Genomic DNA, 8,951 nt, shown 5'->3' on the forward strand with positions numbered 1-8,951 from the left:
GCTTGATAGCTTATTTCTTTTCAGGGCTAAATAATATTTCATTATTGGATGCATCATTACTCATTTATTCATTTACCCGCTAAAGGACATCTTGCTTGCTTCCAAGTTTTGGCAATTATGAATAAAGCTGCAACAAATTATCTGTGTGAAGGTTTCTGTGTGGGCATAAGTTTTTCATTTCTTTGGGCAAATACCAAGGAGCAGGAAAATCCTTTAGTTTTTATAACCACTTCCATCCAATCATTGAACTTCTGTTCAATCAAAGTAAACACATTTAGCTTGACAATTGTAATAGCTACTAACAAGTCTCCCTAACTCCTGTGCTTCTCTATCAATCAAGTTTCTACCAACCAAAGACATATTTTCAAAACAAATCTTATACAGGATCTTACTTCCCTTTAAACCCTTTATTGGTTCCCTATTGCTTATTGCTCTTAGGATACAGTCCAAAATCCTCATTCTGTTCTATAAGATCATTAGCATTACACATCAGAATGCACCCAAAGAACTTAAAAAACAAAACAAAGCAAAACAGAAACACTTCCTGAAAAAGATAGTATATCAGCCATTATCCCCAAAGAGCAGAGGAGACACTCAAATTAAGATAATTTGAAGAGTGCTCATTTACAAAGGCTCTGATTGCAAAGATGTATAAGCTGAGTCAAATCACAAGGGATAGTGCAAGAGCACAAGGTTAGTAGCATCAGGGCTGTTACCACTCTGGGTGTGAAAGGATGGGGCATGGAAGAGGTTATAGGAACCTAGAAAGAAAAATTTGTATTAAGCAGGCTACCTTGGAAAAAGCATAGATCTCCATCAAGGGAAAAAAGCAGCCTGAATCAACATCATCAAGAGGGAAAATACACTCTTATCCCCACTAATCTCCATTTCTCAGATTTCCCCATTGGCCAAACACTACAAAAGGCCAGTAGACATGGGAGTCCTATTATTTGCCCCAAGGAGGTCAACCTCCATGGCAAAGAGCAGGTGAAGATGGGTGGGAATTCTATACAGAAGGGCAAATGGAAGATATATGACCCAGGTAGGGAACAAAATAGATGAACAGTAGCTGAAGGGTTCATTCTGAAAAGTAATGAGACATATACTCAGATAAGAGGTGTCAAGGAGAGCATGAAAGACAGCCGGATACATCTGTAAGTAGATGATTTAGTCAATAGGCAGCAACAGCATGTTCTTGAAGAGGGAAATAAAGTTTAACAACTTAGGAATAAAGTTTCAAGAATATTAGTTTGGCTATTGTGAGCAGAGTAAATGGGAAACAAGCAGCCAGTTCAGGCTTGAAAAAAATGCTAGCATCTAGCTTAATATAGCAGCCTTAGGAATAGAAGGTAAGTGGTTTGCAATACTGTAATTATCTTTACTCAAGTATCTTAGAACAATTATCACATTACAATCTTGGAGCAAAATTTTTCTTAGAAGACTTTCAAAGCGTAAGAACTACTTCCAGGCTGTGAATACAAATTGTCAAATTGCCCTTCAAAAAGCTCATATTGATTTATACTCCTCATGATTAGGTATAGAAGTGCCAGTTTTCCCATTGATTATCATCACTTTTCTTTCTTTTCCCATCTGATAGACCACTGAAAAGTTCCTTCCAAGTAACTTATAATGTCCCATAGGCACCCCTATTGCCACACTTACCATATTTCTATTTTTTTTCTTTTTTTTTGAGACAGAGTCTCACTTTATCACACTAGGTAGAGTGCAGTGGTGTATTGTAGCTCACAGCAACCTCAAACTCCTGGGCTCAAGCGATCCTCCTGCCTCAGCCTCCCCAGTAGCTGGGACTACAGGCACACACCACCATGCCCAACTAATTTTTCTATTTTTAGTAGAGACAGGGTCTCTCTTTCTCAGGCTGGTCTTGAACTCCTGAGCTCAAGCAATCCTCCCACCTCTGCCTCTGAGAATGCTAGGATTATAGGTGTGAGCCACCGTGCCCAGCCAATATTTCTAATCTATGTGTTTGTCCTAGGTCTTCAATTGTCTTTCACTTCAATGTTTCTGTTATCTCTCTAATTTAATCACATTCTTTGAATCTAGGGATCTCTGAGAGTAAAATTGAAGAGTTCCTGAGGGGAAAAGATGAATAAATAGATGATATTCTTGGCACCAAATGAAAGAATATGTCACATAAAGGTATGGATTTGATCAACAAAAGAAGTTCATTTTTTAAAAATAGGATTGATAGACTAGTAAGGAAGGCATGCCTAATAAAGTAGGAAAAATATGTATATAGGCAGCAAATGTCAGGATAAGGAATACATTCACTGTTACAAGGAGTGGTAGGTTCTATCTCTGATTCTGATGATAATCATTCTATAGAAATAAGAAACAGAGGGACAGGGTAACAATAGGTAATGAATTTGAGTGAGTTAAGCAATTTCATATAGGCTCAGGGTGAAATAATTGTTTTGGTAAAACTAGGGAAGATTCTGGTCAGAGGTCATTAGTTAGGAATGCAGGCATGTACTAAAGTAGAAAAGAGAAGATAAGGGTGAGAGAAAAAGCTCATGTCTGGGAATTGCATACTGTCTCGAAACAAAACTGAAAGCATAGCTTTATGTAAGACCAAAGAAGATGGAGAAGATATAATAGGAATTTGAAAAAATAATGATGACTTAATTAGAGAGTACAGTCATATGAGAAGGGGCAAATGCCGTCCATGCATAAAGAGAAATAAATTGAGATATCACAATATAAAAGTTAAGATCATTTGGTATCATAACTGGAAAATAAGCTTAATCGTCACATTGTTACATGGTTACTTTAATTATAATTAAGAGATGTGATATATTTTAAATTAACCTATAACATCTGTAGTATAAGTTTGTTCAATTAACACTTAATATAGAATTTAATGAAATTTTTATTAAAGTTCTTTCTTCATAAAAAAATGAAAATAAGGAAGGAATTTATTAATGAAGACAAAATGAAATGGGATTTGCTTACACAGACCCAAAGTCTAAGATCAAAAACTTTCAGTTAATTCCACTTGTATATCACCTTCATTTATACCCAAGACAGGTTGTAAAGTCCTCTATGGAAATAGCTTATTGCAATAATTATATACTATATCATAGACATTAGTCTGCAGACTACAGAATTTAAGTCTTATTGACTGGAATCTTTTTCCAGTGGAAAAAAAACAGGCTATTAAAAATAGAATTGTGTGTATGTGTGTGTCCATTAGCCAAAGCCTTTGGAGCAACAGGCAGGGAATGAATACATCTGAGAGAGGCATCAAATGTGGCTACTACTCAGGTATTCAAATATGTGTAAGAAATTAACTCAGACAAGAAGTATCATAACCACACATTAAATGGTGAGGGGACATCCCTTGTCTCAGTGAATTGTTATTACAGTGTCCAGGACCCTGATCTAACTGCTCTTGCTTTTGGCCACTTGGTCTCATGCCTGATCCCTCAACTGCTCTTCTGAGTGGGAAAGATAATGTTCACCTCCACTCTCACAGAAGAGGAAAGGACTTTCATTCTGGCATCAGCTTATTTTGACATTAATTTCCTATTAATTTCTCAGTGTGCTGACTTGTATTTCTCTGATCTTTACCTGGTCTTCATTCTGTTAAGCATTCTTATCACTGATTGACAGATTGTAGTTGCAGTAACCAAGTGTATTTAAATTGACCATCCAACACAAATACCTGCTAATACAAACTTGCTCCACACGCCCAGTCTCCTGCCTCCTCTGCTACAATCCCCTTTTCAGTTCTATTCCCATCAAAGGGTACCCTGCTCCTCTGTTTGCATGACTGAAAACAGTGGAATCAGAGGACAAAAAACACTAGAACAAGAAAACAATAGGAGACATTGGAAAACACCTATTTCCTACATTGGAAACTGATTTTGCTGTGAATACAAAATTCCTTTCATTGGTACTAATTGTCTAAAGAGCTTAATTGATAAGCACCTTAATTGATAAGTATAAGTAATCGATAAACTTTATTCTTATCCAATGGGAAAGAGTTCCATGATTGATTAATGATGTCTGGTTCAGGGTTCACTCATGGGAAACCAGAGTGAAGTCTCTTGTACTGAAAATGGCACACTCTGGTTTAGCCACCCTGCTTCTTTTTATCAGTTGAAGAATCTAATGTATTTTTAAAAACTGCCTTTCTAACACACAGTTAGTGAATGCTACTGCTGGAATGAAAAGCCAGATTTTCTGAGTCCTAGGAACCCAGTGTCCAAGTGACAAAAACCATCTAATTCCAAGAGTCACATTATCTTCACTTCTCCCTTGTTTTAGCAAATAATTTTCACTATTCCTTCAAACATCCCTCCCCCGCCCCCAGTATGCTTATCCTTTTCACACATCAGTTCAATCTCTTTTTTCTCACATAATCATTAGGGTAAGCCCTTGCTAAAAGGATTTGTCTCTCATTTATTACTGCTCTAGTCAGTCCTGCTCCCAATACTAGATAAATCTTTCTAATACATTACTATCATAATCTCAATCTCTAGATTTAAAAACAGTCAACAATATAAATATTTCCAAGATAAAATTCATTTCTTAAATCACATTGTAACCCTTTTGCAACCTCAAACTACCACTTGGGAAAATGTATTTCCTACTATCATTCAATATACAACATATTCACCAGCGACTTTGGTTTTGTTATACACCAGAATATGACATCACAATTTCTACCTAACAAAGCCCTTTGTCTGTTTTCCCTGTCCAATTGTTGGCTACTGCCTCTCTACCTCTTTTCAGTAGCTTACTCTACCTCACAATACAAACATCTATACACATGGATTTACAGTTTACTTATAGCCAACGAAAATCTCATCAGTGCTGCAAGAACCAGCTGAAATAATTGGAAGACTGAAACATTACATAAGGACCTTGGAATATGAAGAATGTTGGCTCAGATCTGTTCTTTACGTAGTAAGAAACCCAATAAATATTTTTCTGATAACAGTGTTGATATCAAAAGATTGTAGTTACTCAGTTTTGCCATAATTTTATTAGCTTGAAGTATATCTACATACTGATTTTCTCCTAAAATAGACACTTTTGAATCCCTAGCCAATTCTTTTCATTACTTCTGAGATTGATCAATTTCATCCCTGGCTTGTTTGACAGTCGACAAGGAAATTGAATTGCTTTTGAACAAGTAAATGGGTTCCCACTCCTTTTCCTACTTGAAAGAAAGTACTTATTTGTAGCACAAATACATGTTCATTTCCACAATATAAAAATTCTTTGAAGAATTCACTCAACTGGAAAATATATTGGGGGTAAGAAACTATACACAAGTCTGGAAAATGCATTAGGGTAAAAAAATCTGAGAGTGTACTTATTTTTTTCCTTGTATAAGAGACTGCTGTGGCACCAAAAGTTCCAGTTATTTTAGACATCGCTTTATCATAAGCCTGGGTGGGGTGAGGTTGGGAAGAGTCTGTATTAGACCTACTGGATTTTTTCCTTTAATGTTATTTGTTTTATATTGTTTTTATTTTGATTAATTTTAAGAGAAAATCAGAAAATACTATTAGTTAATAATGGTTAAATTCTGGGTACATATAATCCCAGAGAATCCCATAGTTTATCTGTATCCTCAAAGACCATGATTCAATGCCACCTTGAGCCTTCAGAAAGCATGATCACATACCACTCTTTCATGGATCATTGTCATGGAGTCTGCATCATGGCCTTCTACTGTGTGGTCAGCTTTCCCCTGAAGAGATCATTCCACAGTGGTAATTCTGTGGTACACTGACTCTCTGTCCCACAATGACCTTGTTCTACATGCGTAGCAGGGGCAACTGTGTTTTCTTTTCCAGAGAGCCCTGTGTTTTAAACTAGAATCCAGTTGTTCATGGTGTACTTGCTATTAACCCAGGAGGCGCCCTCCTAATGTGGTCATTGAGTACTGCTCTTCTATGGCAATTACTTTGGGAATGAAGGGTTGGTTTAGGAACTCCAACTTCAGGAATCTATTAAATATTTATATTCTCAAAGTGGAAACTGCCTTAAATCATCATCAAAGTAATACATACTCTTTAAACAGTAAAAAAATTCAGTAGTGCATGAAGTATAAGATGAAACTCTGTGTTCCAAATTCTATCATCCTCTGAATTAAATTCTTTAGAATTAGATACTGTTAACAGATCAATAGATATACTTTCAGACATTTCAAATATGTATGTGTCTATGCATATGTGTACCAATGCATACATATATAAATACATGTGTAACATTAATATATGGCATATATATCATAAATTTATATTCCTATTATTTAATATAACATTTAATATAATATAACAGAAATCTAATATATTCCTATATGTAATATAATCCTATAAATTAATAAACATTTAATCACATGTAAATATATATAGACATATCCTTTTGAAAATTTCTTCGTTTAACTCAAAATTCAAGCCTATGTTGGAGATATCGTGGGGTTTAGTTCCAGACCACTGCAATTAAGCGAATATTGCAATAAAGTGAGTCACATGAATTTTCGGTTTCCCAGTGCATATAAAAGTTGTGGTTACACTATACTATAGTATATTAAGTGCACAATAGTATTATGCCTAAAAATGTTCATTCCTTAATTTAAAAATACTTCATTACTAAAAAATACTAACAGTCATCTGAGCCTTCATCAAGCCATAATCTTTTTGCTGGTAGACCCTCTACCAATAGACCCTCTACCCTCTACTCAATGTGCAAGGCTGCTGACTGATCAAGGGGGTGGTCACTGAATGGTGGAGTGACTGGAAATTTCTTAAAATAAGACAATAATAAAGTTTGCTGCATAGCTTCACTCTTACATGAAAGATTTCTCTGAAGCAAGCAATGCTGTTTAACAGCAATTTACCCACAATAGAACATCTTTCAATACTGGAGTCAATTCTCTTAAACCTGGCCACTTCTTTATCAGCAAGGTTTATGTAATATTCTAAATACTTGGTTGCCATTTCAACAATGTTCACGGCATCTTCACCAGGAGGATATTTCATCTCAAGAAACCACTTTCTTTGCTCATCTATAAGAAGCAACTTCTCATCCATTCAAGTCATATCATGAGATTATAATAATTCAATCACTTTTTCAGGCTTCTCTTCTAATTTTAGTTCTCTTGCTATTTCTACCACATCTGCAGTTATTTCCTTCACTGAAGTCTTGAACCCCTCAAAGTCATCCAGAAGGGCTGGAATCAATTTCTTCCAAATTCATGTTTATGTTGCTGTTTTCACTTCCTCCCATGAATCACAAATGTTCTTAGTGACATCTAGAATTGTGAATTACTTCCAGATAGTTTTCAATATACTTTGCCCAGGTCCATCTGAGTAATAACCATCCATGTCAACTATAACTTTACAAAATGTATTTCTTAATGAATAAGACTTGAAAGTCAAAATTGCTCCTTGATTCATGAGCTGCACAATAGATGTTGTCAAGTTTAAGAACAACATTAATATCCTTGTAGTACATCTACATCAGTGCTCTTGTATGACCAGGTGCGTTATCAGACCATAATATTTTGTTCTTTTATTTTTTTTTTTTAGGCCCTGCAATTTTTCCAGAAGACTGTAATATTTTGAAAGGAATTTTTTTCTGAGCAGTAGGTCACAATAGTGCGCTTCGAATATTCAGTAAAACATGCTATAAACAAATGTGCTGTCATCTACGTTTTGTTTTTCCATTTAAAGAGTAAAGGCAGAGTAGATTTAGCATAATTAGTAAGAACCCTAATGTTTTTGGAATAGTAAATGAGGGTTGGCTTCAATTTAAAGTCACCAGCTGCGTTAGCCCCTAACAAGAGAGTCAGCATTTGTTTGAAGCTTTGAAGCCAGGCGTTAACTTCTATCTAGCTATGAAAGTCTTAGATATTCCTCCAATAGAAAGTTGTTTTATCTGCATTAAAATTGTTCTTTAGTGCAGCCACCTTAATCAATAATCTTAGCTAGATCTCCTGGATAGCTGTACGTAGTTTCTACATTAGCACACACACAGCTTCTTAACTTAAACCCCATGAACCGACATCTGCTAGCTTCAAACTTTTCTTTTGCCACTTCCTCACCTCCCTCAGCCTTCATAGAATTGAAGAGAGTTAGGGTCTTTTTCTGGCTTAGGTTTTGGCTTAAGGGAATGTTGTGACTTGTTTAATCTTCTATCTGGACCAATAAACTTTTCTCCATATCAGCAATAAGGTTGTTTTGCTTTTTTATTATTCATGCATTTACTAGGGTAGTGCTTCTAATTTCTTTCGGGAACTCTTCCTTTGCATTCACAACTGGGCTGTTGGCACAAGAGACCTTTTGACCTATCTTGGCTTTCAACAGATCTTCCTCACTAAGCTTAATCATTTCTAGCTTTTGACTTAACGTGAGAGAAGTGTGACTCTTCTTTCACTTGAACTCCCAGAGGCCATTGTAGGGTTATTAATTGGCCCAATTTCAACATTGTTGTATATCATGGAACAGGGAGGCCCAAGGAGAGGGAGAGAGATGGGGAAACAGCTGGTCCACTGAGCAGTCAAAACATACACATTTATTAATTAAGTTCACTGTCTTACATGGGTGTGGTTTGTGGTGACCTCCAAAAGTTACTATAGTAACAGCAAAGATCATTGATCAGAGATAACCCTAACAGATATAATAATAATGAATAAGTTGGAAATCTTGTGATAATCACCAAAATATGACATGGAGCTACTAAGTGATCTCATGTTGGAAAAATGGTGCCAAGAGACTTGCTTAATGCAGTGTTGCTATAGACCTTCAATTTGTAAAAAACACAGTATCTGTGAAGTGCAATAAAGCAAAATTCAATAAAGTGAAGTATGCCTATTTCTTTAATTTTAATATTAATGTTTTTATACCAATATAATTTAGATCTTCCCTTCCAATTCTTAAAACTGCAACAGGTTTTATGATTGTACTATAACT

The sequence above is a fragment of the Propithecus coquereli genome, unplaced genomic scaffold (assembly GCF_000956105.1).
Source record: "Propithecus coquereli isolate 6110/MARCELLA unplaced genomic scaffold, Pcoq_1.0 Scaffold414, whole genome shotgun sequence".
Classification (NCBI taxonomy): Eukaryota; Metazoa; Chordata; class Mammalia; order Primates; family Indriidae; genus Propithecus; species Propithecus coquereli.